This window comes from Vanacampus margaritifer, chromosome 17, assembly GCF_051991255.1.
Source record: "Vanacampus margaritifer isolate UIUO_Vmar chromosome 17, RoL_Vmar_1.0, whole genome shotgun sequence".
NCBI lineage: Eukaryota > Metazoa > Chordata > Actinopteri > Syngnathiformes > Syngnathidae > Vanacampus > Vanacampus margaritifer.
The window spans coordinates 8809346-8824285 of NC_135448.1; the positions used below are offsets into that span (position 1 = coordinate 8809346).

The window sequence follows — 14940 nt, forward strand, 5'->3', positions numbered from 1 at the left end:
GCACATGGCATCGCTAATGAAATCTGTGCATTTGCTGTCCTGGAGATGAGAAGTGTGTGTGGTGGGATAAGGTAGGAAATGAAGAGAGTGATAAAAAAAAAGGAGAAAAACAAAAATGCAAGGTTATAGTAAATAAGCAAGGAATAAAATTGCAGAGCAGTGGTAGAAAACAAACAGAGAGAGAGTGACAGTGATGCAGAATGAGTGACAAGGAGAAATTGAGCAAAAGAAACAGCCTCATCTCCAGATTTGAATTTACTGCCCGTCCCTCATGGAAGGGACGAGGAGCAAACACCAGGCAATTCCGCTGCAACACCAAACACAATCACTGATTGAGGGCAAATTAAAATGCAAATGCAACGCTTCCATTTTTCCAGATTCCGCCTGCAAGATAAGCAAAGGACCTCTGTTCATTTCATAAAGTGTAGACGTTGCCCGCGTGTATGTGTGTGTGAGTGAGTGTGTTTATGCATTAATGTGTATATTTGTTTGTCTACTTTAGAATTAGAGGGGACAGGAGGGAGGCTGGAGGTGAGGTTGTATAAACAGATTAGATTCAGTATTGTCCTCCCGAACTGCATTTCAATCGTCGTCCCCCCCTTGCATTTCTTCTGCCCTTGTCAGGAAAGCTTGAACGGGCTTCAACCACAATGCCAGACAGCAAGACTTTTAAACTGAGGTTTATAAAAAATACTTAAATACTGGTACAAGTAGTTAATTTCATCCTAGGATTCCAAAATAAAAAAAAACATTTTGCAGCCTCTGTTTCGGGATGTTGTCAGGTAGCGAAGCAGTCGTTTCACCACGTGAACTCAAACCTTTCCAAGTCACAGGTCAGAAAACACATTCAACTGCTGTAGTCACATGACCTCACTGAGCAGAAGGTTCGTAATCGCAGCCAAGTGAAGGGCAAATGTTGACAACAAAGTGCTGCCCAGTGACCAATGGTAAACCCTGTTTGAAACATGGGACGGTTGCAAGCAATTTGCCAATCATCGGGCTTATGTTACAAGGTGAATTCAGGAGACTGTCAGCTCCAAGTCAACTGTTCATGTCCACTCTTAACTAAGTGCACTGATGCCAACATCCTCAAGGTTAAGGCAAAATCTCCGTTTCTGACTCAGCCAGAAAATCCATTACAGAAAAAAAAGAGACAAAAAATATACTCTTAAATATACTCTACAGAAACTTGTGACCGGCTCTCAATTTCTGTTTCCTCTGGACACATCAGTGTTCAAGTGGGTAAAAGGGTACAAAAAATTGAAGAAGAAGAAGAAGGTTTCAATCTTCCCAAACATATGCTGATTGGTTGGGTCATTTTTGACCGGCCACGAGAATAAAATAGATTTGACCTACAAACCTGTTACAAATCCTGGCGGCACATATTCCGTAGCTGTAAAACGTAAAATATTGTCTCTTTGGCAAAAATAAGTCCTGTGTAAATACTGTATGCCAGTTCATTATGTGTTTACTCAATGTGGATCAGGCCAAATAATCAGATTATACATTCACACCTTTACTTAGTGCTATTCTCTTGTGATCAGATGGCACTCGAGGTATGTAAATAGATCAGATATGATCCTGCATGTCAATATTAAAGTCTTGAGTGCTGAAGAGAAATTCCACAGCATGGGAAAAAAACAATTACACCACACAAGCCGGGAGCCAATTTGCACTCTCATGTAAATCCCTGCCAATGAATAGGATTCATTGAGCGCTTTAGCGGCATTTAGTGATTTAATGGTAGGCTCCTTCAAATGACCTTCCAGCAAAGTCCATTACATTAACTCCTCCGTACTACTATCAACTCGAGACCTGGTAGATGTAGGTAATTCGCCATTAATTCGATCCACTCAATCCTTGAAACACGGCCCGGTTTAATTGTGACAGAGTTAAGAGAAGAAGAGAGTGGGACAGATGGAAAGAACACTTGAAGAGAATGTGATCAAGTCCGCCACCTCCTGTGCTAAACCATTTCAACTTGACCTTGAGAGAACAACCATACATGTCTAACCACTACACTATCATATAAGACATCATTCTTGTGCAGAAGCAGAATTCAGAAGCAGAACTATCCCCCTAACACAACAGCAAAGAAACAAACACGAACATCATGCCATAGTTTACAAAAATAAATTGAGCACACCTCCATAAACCTCATAATAACCCTCAGTAACCCCATTAAAATCAATTTATCCGTGAAAAGGTGTACTTAATACTCTACCACACACAAACACAAAAAAGCTGCTCGGACTCGGCAAACACACTGCAAATGTATTCAACGCGAGGCCAAATCAATTACAGCACATTTAAACCGATTCTTGTGAGAATGAACAGCGCGCACGTGTCATCTAATGCTCAATACGTCTCAAAATGCTGTAATAACCGTAGATATTGTTCAGCTATATGCTGCACCAAAAGCAGTTACTGGGAAAAAATTGTAATAATGTCAGAGTGTAGACATAAACTGAAATGGTATTTGCAATAATTGAAAAAAAAAAAGCAGGTGAAAGAGAATTGCCTCTTCTTTAATACTTACATGTTGTCTAGCAACAAAAAAAATATTTGTTAACAAGTTTCTTCTCAAAATTTTAATGTACATCAAACACTGTAGCTACTGAAGAGGAATAACAAAATATTTGTCCTCTTTGCGTGTTCCAAAATTTGAAGACAGATTTAATGTAAGAAAAAACACCTTTGCAAGATGATTTATTAAAAAAAAAAAAAAACAGAGATCTCTGGACATCGTGACAGGCTCCAAACATCACGTAACAGGTGGAATTTCAGAGTGCTGAATGTGTCTCTTCCGCGTGTAAAATGGCTTCTTATAGTTAAACAGACCGCCTCTCCTTTCATTTGTAGTAATGTGTGTTTTCGCACAGAACACTGAGAAGGAATTTTTTAGACCAAACAATATGTTCCAGCTTAAGGTCAAATTATACTGAGTTCAACACTACCTCACATCTACAAAACATTTCGACATGGTTAATATAAAGAATTAAATTGTTAATAATGTATAACAATGGTTAATATATGGAAATAAAGAATTTAAATGTTACTAATATCTAACACTACCAACTATCGCTCGACAAAAAACAAATTGATTACGTGTCAATGTTAGGTTAGCTTAGCATTTAGAAAGGCTTCCCTGTCTTTCCTCATCATCCCTTTGTGAAGACGATACTAGACAGAAGTGAAACTTGTTCGCTGCCACAGAGGCGAGGATTACTGATTTAGAAGTCTTCTACTCTTCAACATGTTTAGTCACACTAGTAGCCAGCCAAAGCTTGTTGCTAGCTAAGAGTAAGTAGCACACCTAGCTTGCGTTGAGCCCCAACTACCCGTGGTAGGTGACCCCTGTGCGTCCAGCCCAGAAATATTTTTGGGACCGTCTCAGCTGTTTTGCTGTTCAGTGTGTTTTGATGAGATATAAAATGCTATTTTTTGCCTAGCGAACTGCAATGCCAAACCACTTATTTCTAACCTTGAAATATATTACATCTTGATTTTTGTGCTAATTTGCCAGACAAATTTTTCTCCTGCAACTTTTGTTGGGCTACTAATGGATTAGAATATTTGTTGGCAGAAGTCCTGGTCTGTGTGAAGTTGATAAAAGTCACTGATGTGTGTTTACAGCAATTTAGTGGTTTTCTATGCAGAATCTTGTTTTGCCTTTGATTTGCATGGAAATAGTGCAAATGCTAAGTGTTATTCCAAGTAAGTAAAAAAATAATAAACAGATAGTTAGAAAGTGAAAAAGCTCACCCAAACACTTAGTTCTGTTGTTTCATAATTACATGTCAATCTTAGCATAGCTTAACAATTAGCATGGCTTCTTTAGCTTCTATACTACTCGTCATCCCTACGTGAGATCAATACTTGTCAGAAATGTCGCTTATTGTTATTCACTAAAATTTATAAAATTTTATAGAAAATATTTACGTAACCTGGTAGCCAGCCGAAACTCATTGCTAGCTAGCTGGTGCAGCGTAAGTAGGGGTTCTCAGTTTTGCTATTCAGACGCAAAATGCTCCTGTCAGACAGACAGACAGACAGACAGACAGACAGACAGAGACATAGATATTTAGCTTGCTGGCTAGTAGCTACAGCAGTCACTTTATATTTATATTTGTCTCTGTTTCAATATTCGACGTATCTTATTTGAATATCACCATAAGAAATTTAACAGTTGCACTGGTAGCATTCCAAGACGATGCATTTGTTTTGCTGTATCTGTATGTTGCTGTAGGAACAGGGTAACACTTGTTATACCGGACAGAATAATAATGATGAATGGAGGTAAACACAGTTCAGTGAGGTCTCAGTGCATTTAGCAATTAGAAACACAGCAGGCACCGGAAAGGTATGCCTTTTGTGCTCTCACTGTTGTGTTGACAATGATTGGCTTCTCTCTGCTGCTCCTAATCATCATCATCATCATTTTTTATTTGCTGATTGGCGTTGCAATTTACCGCCTTCCTAACTAGCCTCTTGACCAATTGTCGTAGAGGTGACTTAGCGCCCCGGTCATCTGACATCCAGCCGGCTGGTTATCTGACTAACTGATTGACTGGCAGACTAATTGGCTTGCAAACAGGATAGCAACATTTACGGCTGAGAGGACGCCGAGACGCGGGTGGTGCGCATCTCACAGACCACATTGCACTGATCACGCTGATTGCAATCACTGCCGAGTATGCATACAAAAGTGCACACAAATATTCAAAGCCAGATCTAGAGGCCAGGAGCAATCAGAAAGAAACTCACATACAACCACCAACCATGTTGCGTGCAAAGTGCATTAGGGACAAACAGTTTCCGGTTTACCTATAAATCATGATTAAATTCCAAATAGATAGTGTTACATTTTCAAATTGTTATTATCATTAATATCGTATTTAGTATCTCTGGGAGTAGATAGCAGTGTAGTCGGCTCTACTCATGTGATACAGCGAGTGCAGTAGCGCAAAGATATTGGCGATAGCATCAGCAGCTTACAGGATGAAGAGAGGTGTTATTTATATGCTATGTATGCCTGTGAGATTGTCCAAATAAAAGATCATCAGTTTTGCTCTATTTGGTGTGCATTTGTTTTGCCGCTACTGGCTTATCCCTTCCTACTGCCTAGTGCTCACGTACCAGCAAGAGAAAAGAACAATGTCACATTGATTGATGTGACAAATTTTGGTCAACTTGGAACTTTCACTGAGCACAAACTAAACCAAGGGTGAAACAGACACAGTTCAAAAACCCGTCGGCAGTTTCAGACCCGAGTAATTGAACTATATGGGAAACACTCATTAAAATTCACTCTGTATACAATTTGGAATGTGAATGGAATGTGCTTAAATGCTAGCCCTCATAAGGAAAGTGTCAAATTTGTGGCTTTTTGCTATTTATTATTATTATCAAATATAAAGCATATGAAAAAAATCACTGAGTGAGCTAAAATGGCACCCAATTGTTCAAAACATGTTGAAGTTCAAAATGGCACCGTCCAAAATTTCTAAATTATTATTGTTATTATCATATGTGGGAAACACATTTTTATAGTACATGAGTAAAAAGGTCAACATTTTGGCCCATTGACTCCCATTATTAAATCATAATGTTTTTATGTTTTTTGATGCACTGTACACCCGATGTGTTGTAGTGCATTTTCCCGTGATTACCCAATTTATCCCTTCACTGGGGCATCAACTACAGTAATTTCTGGACTATAAGCCACTACTTTTTTCACTTGCATTTGACCCTGCGGCTAATACAAAGGTGCGGCTTATCCATCAGATCACAAGGGGGGGCACTATAAAGAATGCGTAAGAGCGTCAGGCAGAGCAAAACAAACCAAGTGAGCCCAAATACAGTAGGAGAGACAAAACGAGAGCGAGACAATTTGTGCCCTCATTATGGAAACAAAAGTAGCGGGAACCCGGTGCGTTAACATTAAAACACCTGCGGCTTACAGCCAGGTGCGGCTTATATGTGTAATAAACTCGAATATTCCCCAAATGTAGCTAGTGCAGCTTATAGTCAGGTGCGCCTTATAGTCCAGAAATTACTGTAAACGTAGGGAGGAAAAAATACTTTATAGTCATAAGCCATTACACACCAGATGGCGTTAGACAGCTAATTATCATTTTTGGTTGAGCTGATTTATGTGCTTCCTATGTCGCCATTCTTATACCAAAACAAGAAAGCACGGTTGGGAACAAGAGTTCAGGCCTGTAAGCGTGTGTGGACCCAGTAACTGTGACGTGCATACGTGTGATGAGTGTGTGTGTGTGTGTGTGCGTGCGTGCGTGGATATTCCAATTTGAATGTGTTTTTTTACATATATACACAGATGATAGTTAATTGTGCTCTTAGGACAATATTGCTTTTATTGTCCATAGAGGGCATCAAAAACAAACAAATAAAAATTGTACATGTATGGATAGGTCTGATGCCACTGAACATTTTGAGTGGTCACAAGTAAAAATATATTTAGAAATGACTTAGATTTCACACTTCCAATAGTGAGCCAAATTTTGGCTCATTTTACTTATGTATCGTAAAAACGAGCTAGTAATGGGCAGAGTTCCCTTTAAGATGCTTGGTTGGGCCAGTGCGCTAAATAGCAGCCTACCAAAAGGCCAAAAAATAATGGCACTTTGCACAAACTGGAGCATATAGGGTAAAATGAATATAGACATACGTAATTATGATACAATAGTGAATTCAATAATGACGTCACATAGACAAAGCACCCCGAGAACGAAGAAGTTTGGGGTGTTGCTCAAGGGCACTTTGAGAGTGTAAAACCTCTCAATTTTCAGGCTTCTTAGCAGTTGGTCCACCATTCCATATGTGCATACAAAGTCTTTGCTGCACTTCTTTACTCCCCGCCCCCCCTACTCCAAAAGGCCATTACAGAATTCTAATCAACTAGGTGAAACAGGTCCCACACTGCTCAGTTACATCCTCTCCCACCTACTGTGCTCTCAGCCTTCTGCCCTTGCCTACTGATAAACTGAGAAAAGTAGCTTCCATGCCGGTGTCTTGACCTACCTCGCCCAGTCCCCCTTATTACATTTGCTTGTTTGCTCCCTCTTATGCACAGTCGCCGGGCCCCAGCCCAGCCACTAACACCCTTTCATTATGGATAGTCATCGCAACGGGGTTCTATCACTTCAAAGACGCCTTGCTTTCCTCTTCCGTGTCCATGTCGGAGAGGGTGCAGGTGGAGGTGTGATTAGGTGTATGGGTGGGAAAACTGCGGGGGGTTCGGTGTTGGTCAGGATGGCTATCGTAAAACTGGCTGAGCCGTGGCAACGCGATTTATGTATTTATTCATCACCGGGGGAAGATGTGTATTAAAAGGTCGGGTAATTTTCCAGGTCGCTGACCAAGCCCGCGCGATGAGGAGGCGAGAGGATGAAGAGGAAAGTGATGGGGAGGAGGAGAGGAGCTGGTAAAGACGACACTTCCACTCAGGTAAACATCAATGCATTTACCCTTCACCTGTGAGTTTGTGATTGTATAAAATTGACTAAGTATTGTATCTTATGCATACATTCGCATTTGTCCGCCCTGCCGGCTGCTGGTTAATGAGTTTGAAAGGTCAAACACCCCTCAGGAAGATTAATGGGGGTTTTTGAGACATGAGGGTTAATGGTTTATGAGGCCCTGCCGGACACATTTCCAACATGACAGTCATTACCACTACTCAGTGTAGACGGGTGGAGGGATTACAAGCAAAGACAAAAGACGGCACTAAACTCCTGGGCAGCAGCACTGGATGGTAAACACTTGACGAGTGTCAGTCAAGCTGCTCACGAAAAGTATACAATAGTGAGGCCAATTCCTTCATTTTTACTATGAAATGACAGTTTATTACCAGGGCTTTAAATCTGGCTCTGAAACCCGACTTAGACCACTTTTTGTTAGAGCAAACAAATTATGAAAAGTATTGGAATACGAGACAACAAATAGCGCTGAGTGTCGACGCTCATTTTCCGACGCTCATTTTCCGACGTGTTTTTCCTGTGAAGACTACATCTATTAGGAGTGTGCTCAAAAAAAATCGATTCAGGAATCTATCGTTGCGGGCCTCTTGTATCATGTATCGATACCAAGGTGTCAGAATCGATATTTCACAATCATTCATACAGTTTCCTGCCCGCCTCTGAAAGCTGCTCTTTTCTGTGCAGTGCAGTGTTGAAAAAAAAAAAACGTTTTTGCCATCCAGCATAATAAAAATGTTATTTGGGTACACGTGTGACTGTTTTCATAAAAATGTATTTAAACTAGTACAAAATATCAGGATACATGTCACTTTGAAGGCTATGCATTGGGATACATGCTAATAAATGTTCCAAGAAACGGATGCCGAAAGGGTAGACAAACAGTTGACGACAGAAACAACCTAGCACAGTACGAAAGCTAAACTAAAATATGCAAGCCATTAATTAGGAACAGGAATAGGAAGACTGGACAAGACATATATTGCCCTTTACCAAAGCGATGGAAAGGCTTAAGTTTTGAGCATTAAAACATGGATTCAATTGGCAGCCAGAACAAGAAAACATGACTGCAAAAAGTAGGATGTACATATGTTACTGTGCTTGACATCTTTCTTCCTCCAGTCTGTTCAGTTCTGCTAACATGTGCCAAGAGTTCAGAAAATGGTAAAGGAGAATCAGTGGACATGAAAAGTACATTATGAGGTCACTTTCACGGGTCGTCCAGTCTCAGCCCGAGTAACGAAGGCAGGCGCTGACACAGGAAATGATTGGAGTCTATTGAGACGGCGGAACATGAGATTTTCAAGCACAATATGATGTTGCATACCACAAGATTATACATATTAAAAGCACATTTTGTAGACGAAGCCTCATCTCTCTCGCCACTTTGGTACAAAGGTCCACATAGCGAAAATGTATGAGCATCACGTTTGAACAAAGCAAAACCTTCTCTTGTCAGCTCACATGACGGTTGCATAACGAGATCGGGACTACGGGGCTCGATATTGCCTTTGCTGCAGCCGGAGGTTTTAAAACATGATGGATGACCTTGCCTACTTTACCCAAAGTGAACACTCTAAAAGAAAATATGATGCTCGCTTTGTAAAAAATACAAACATAAATATAGAATAAGGTTTGATTTGATTTTACAATTCAGGTTGTCAAACAGCCATAAAGCGTAAATGTACGACTGTTTTTTGGACCACTTTTGTCTGGGGGAAAGACACACACACGCAACGCACGAACACAAAGTTTTTACAATTGGCGTTAAAGCTTATCCCTGACTCAAAAAAACGTGACAGCCTGTGTCTTAATATCAAGCAAGTTAGAGTTCCTAAGGTCACTCAGCAACTGAATTTCGGTCTTTTGAAATAAGAATAAGCTATAAAAGGCTGATTCAGCAAAGCAAAATCTACAATTTCAGAGTTTAAGTTTAATTACAGATCATAAACCCTGTTAGGTTGATTGTCATTGCCTTTTTTTTTTTTTACTTAGCAGTTACACTCTTTCCAAGCAATTGTATCAACTTTAGCGACATCAGCACTGAAAAGTCTGCCAACTATATCATTCTAATCCATTAGTAGACCAACAAAAGACACAGGAGCAAAATGAGCGAATTCACACAAAATCAAAAGGAAATATACTTCAAGGTTCAAAATAAGCGCATTCCACAACAAAATTTAGAATCAACCGCAGTCAGTCCCAGGAAAGGCTGAACGTCACCTACCTCAGGTTGTCTGAGGTCGAGGCAAGCTAAGTGCGCTACTTATAGTACAGTACGCACAAGCTAGCTAACAACGAGCTTCGGCTAGCTTGTAGTGCGACTAACACGTTGAAGAGTCACTCTTAAGTCGACTAGTATGGTTAGGACGAGGAGAGACAGAGAAGCCATGCTAATTGCTAAACTAATCTAAGATTGTGCCCCTCTCGTCTTAAGGCCAGAAGAGGCTGAACGGCCATGCAAGCTAGGTGCGCTACTTATAGTACAGTATGTCGCACAAGCTAGCCAACAACGAGTTTCGGCTAGCTTGTAGTACCTCCTCGTGGCGGTGAACGAGCTACACAAGTATGTTTATGATGAGGAAAGACAGAGAAGCCATGCTAATTGTTAAGCTAGTCTAAGATTGACATAAGTGTGATCACATTACTAGTTTGTCTTTATAAATCAAGAAAATGTTCAGCCTTAGTTGGCCTGACAATTTACTTAATTCTTTTTTCCGCCAGCAAATTTATTCAATAAAAAAAAAATCATAACATGAAATCACAGAGCTTCTTAGCATGCTGAGAAGATGATGATGTTTTAAATCCAAAGAATTATAATGTAGTCATAAAAGTGAGTAAAAAGTAAGATTAGTGATAATGATAATGATTAATATAATAATTACATGCGACTTTGTCCAATACAGCTGTAACGACCGCCACCACCACCACCAACTTTACTCTCACTCGCTCTCACGCCCATTTTTCCCCTCATCTCCGCTTGATTCGTTCTTCTTGCCATTCCAAGCATAAGTGCCTGCTGATGCTAAAGTCTTTACCAAGAACAAAGGCCTTCACGTCAGCCTATTGGCTTCCAATAGTCACACAGCATCTCCTTTACACGCATGCAATTTATCAGTCCATCAGTCTCAGTCGATGTCTTGAGAGTGGACTGGGAAGTAAATAAGGATGTGGCTGACCGGCCCGCACTGACTCGCAGGAACACCCGGACTGCTTGATTACACGCAACATACAAGAGCAATGACAGAAAGCAGAGGTGGCAGCTTACAATTCCCTCAACGCGCTCGGCGGTTATTCCCCTTACGCTTCTGTTCCTCTGCCCTTTTCGAATATTTGACTGAATGTCCTCTTTCGTTTTACTCCAACTGTCCCCGATTTATTGACGTCGTCCCGCTATGCCCCGTCATCAGCACAAATCGCTTTGACCTTTCATTTTCACAGAGGTCAGCGTTATCGAACCGAGCAAGCCGCACACATCGCCGTCCATAACATCCCGCCCATCCGACCCGGGTGAGTGAAAATAACCTTGCATGTATCACAATTAGTCCCTGTTGATATGGAAAGTGCAAGTCTCAGCATTTGTCACTAAACGGAGACGGCAAATCAAGATACAGCATGACACCACTTTGTTTGAAAATAACCTTTAAAGGACTCCATTGTTGCCACTTGGGGGCAGAAGAAACAAATTGTCAACATAAAAGTGGCATACATTTTTTACAAAACAGCCTCTTTTGGCACATTAACAGATGAATAATTCACATTTGAAGTTATTTAGATCGCAGCAATTAAGGATACTGCAATTAATGTTGAAACTGTGCCACTGCTGCTGCTTTAAAAGGGTCGACGTGATATACTATGAGAGATGGGAGTTGGAAATCAATCTGTCACTATGTGGAACATTTATAAAAAAAAATAAATAATGAAACCTCAGATTTGGTTCTCATTTCCCTTCTGATTTTTTTTTCTCTTTTGTACAGTAAGTGCACCAAGCATGCTAGGGAAGATGGAAATGTATATATTCTGGGGCTAAAAATATTCCCACAGTGGGATCATTTCTGTCAGATGAGAGCAGATAGTGAGGCTTATGGAAATATGCTGCGGCAAAGATGTCCCCATTGTGAGAGTGAAAGATGGCTGAGCTTACAGGCTCACCTATGCACCAACATTCGGCAGTCAAAACATTGCTTAGGCTAAATCAATTAGATGTTGAGTCGTTAAAGTAGAGTAAGACCTCTAAACCTGAAAAAAAAAAAAGTCACATATTTATGACTTTGGCCAGAGTTTTCAGGAAATACTGTATATGCCCCATATAAACTGCACAAAAATAAATGTTAACTGTCTAGACATCAGTAAACCTCCAAACTCAACAACAGGTGTTAAGAGAAGTACACAGTCAATTTTACTCTAAACTGAGTCTATGTGTTCCCACTCTACAATATTTCTTTATTTAATATTTTTTTTAAAGTCACTCAAGGTTTGAGGAACGATCTCACGACCTTCAGCTTGGGAGACTGCCAACTCTACCACCTGAGCTTTGCCACTCCTACCGTTTGTTTATACCCAAGAGGAGATTATAAGCATCGTTTTTGGTCTCGGACTTACGAAGATTCCAGCTGACAGGAGTGATATAGGGAGTAGATTTGGCTGTGATTGTTCCTCAACCCTTGAGTGACTTTTTTTTACTCTCTTACAAGTGTAAATTTTACTCTATTTAGAGTGGGACCAAATAAGCTCAATTTAGAATAAAATGTAAATTTTACCTAAAAGCTGAGTGACTTTTATTTGTTTTTACTCTCTTCCGAGTGTAAATTTTACTCTATTTAGAGTGGGACCAAATAAGCTCAATTTAGAGTAAATTTTGTGCAACCTGAAATTGTGGGCTTGTTCCTAAACAATTGAGTGAGTTTTTTGTTTTTGCTTTTTTACTCTCTTCCAAGTGTAAATTTTACTCTATTTAGAGTGGGACCAAATAAGCTCAATTTAGAATAAAATGTACTAAATTTACAACCTGAAGTTGTAAATTTAGTAAATTTTACCTAAAAGCTGAGTGACTTTTATTTGTTTTTACTCTCTTTTGAGTGTAAATTTTACTCTATTTAGAGTGGGACCAAATACACTCAATTTAGAGTAAAATTTACTAAATGTACAACCTGAAATTGTGGGTTTGTTCCTAAACAATTGAGTGAGTTTTTTTGTTTGTTTTTTTACTCTCTTACAAGTGTAAATTTTACTCTATTTAGAGTGGGACCAAATACGCTCAATTAAGAGTAAAATTTACTAAATGCACAACCTGAAATTGTGGGTTTGTTCCTAAACAATTGAGTGAGTTTTTTGTTTTTGTTTTTTTACTCTCTTACAAGTGTAAATTTTACTCTATTTAGAGTGGGACCAAAAATGATCAGTTAAGAGTAAAATTTACTGTGTAGAATACAGCAGAATATTTGTCTTTTTTTCTTTTTTTTTTTTTTAAATCTTAGCCAACTGGTAGGGCCACCAGATTCACAGTTCTACTTTAGGAACTCCATTTAAGGCCAAGCAGGAGGAATTAATGTTTCATGGTCCCACAATGCATCCTGGTGGAAATGATCATCCCAACTCACGTGATAGGGAAGGATTGGGCCGCATATCCGTACTGTATAATAAGACCGCATGTGAACACCAGTGCATGCGCAAAGCCCAGCAAAATCCCTCAAATTACTCTCGCGTGACAACCCAGGAATCATGGAAAACCAGCCACGCTAACAGCAAGGTCCCGTACACAGCCTCAATCTCGCCAATCCTCGCCCTCGCTGTGCGCTTATTGTTCTGCAAGCGGCTCGCCTTGTGCAGAAGGGATGGATGGACGAGGGGGAGGGAGGGAGGGAGGGCAGGCACGGAGGCATGTGGAAGTAAATGAGAGCCCGATGAGATGCCAAGGTGTGTTAGTGGTGAGGTGTGGGGAATGAGAAAAGCCGCCTGAAAGGGAGGGGAGTGGCTGGATTGACTGTGTTGGGGGCGATGCTTGCCGCCCGGCTCGGCCACCTCAGCTGGGTCAGACCATCATCATACAGCTGGCATATAGGGGAGCGTGAAATGGGAATGTAGTGCAACTAACAAAAAGGATTACATTGATTAAAACTATCTGTAAATGATCAAATTTTTTGATAGTATGCATGCAGACAAGCAAGGAAAAATGTATGTTATACTAGGGCTGCAACTTATGATTAACAATCAATTAATCTTTTGATTATTTCATTGATTAATCGATGAATCGGATATGAAAACAGGTTTGAATTTTTGTCTGCAGAAAATACACAAACATGTTGATCCTTGTTTTTCAAAATAAAAGCAGATTCAACCCCAAGATCTAAAGTATGCTTTGAGAGGCTTAAATTCTGAGCATTTTGACAATTTGGAATTAAGTAAGGTCTGTACGCAAGTAAACGATTAACTGAAATAATTAGATTACTTTGATAATCGATTACTAGCCTTAAAATATATACAGTATATATATTTTAAAGTTCATGCTTCTCTGGTCCAATATTCATGTAAAAATTAAAAATAAAATAATAATAATAAATTCTTAAGCCAAGAAAATTAGCCCGTACTTTAACTCGTTCAATGTTCATCTACAAATAAAGATTTTCTTCTAAAAACAGCTGACACTCAATGTGGCGATGAAGCTCCATACTAACTGCTACTGAAGTGCAAGTGCGTGCAAGCGTGCAAAAGTGCTGGTTTGATTGCTCTTCCCAACATGTGTATCCACATGTGCGTGCCCAAGAGATCTCTTCAGCGGCAGTTCGGAAATTGTTACTTCAATCATGGGTGCGCACAAGTGCTTCGCGAGCAAGCTTGCATGCGAGCGCGGCATGCGCTGTACGTGTCAAGTAAGTGCGTGTATTCAATCCCGAGTTGCGTGTTTGAGTAGTTTATGATGTATGGCCGTTGGTAAGTATCAAATATGTTCTGGCATCTGTGCAACTGAGTTGAGATATCGCTGGCCACTTCATTAGGCACACTTGCATGATGTATTCTAGTATAATGTGATGTATTAAAGCAGAAATGTTGATTATTGTGGTTGCGAGTTAAACTACATCTTAATGGGAAGACATTGTTAATAAGTAGTGGCATCTCTAATCTATTCTTTAGAATTATTGAGTTTAAGTCATTTTGATATAGATCTGTGTTACACTGGATCTTAATTAGAGATGTTCAATCCCACAGTTTTTTTTCCAGACTGATACCAGTACTAAACTCTTGAGAAGTCACCTTTACCAAAGTCCCGCATCGAAATATTGCATTTGAATGCATTACATTAATAGCAATTTTCTATTCTTCTAATTTCTAGTTCCTGATCGTAAAACAGCCACAAAAGGGCGTCCGATACTGGTATCGGGCGCCTTTGCGAGTATCGATACCTTGAAATAAGAAAATACCGAAATTTTTACATTTTAAA

At 39.9% G+C, this 14940-nt stretch overlaps 1 protein-coding gene across 3 annotated transcripts in view; it reads right to left on the minus strand.

Moving 5' to 3' along the window:
- epha10 (EPH receptor A10) overlaps positions 1–14940 on the minus strand; it is a 437494-nt gene that overhangs the window by 192310 nt on the left and 230244 nt on the right. The window lies entirely within an intron of this gene.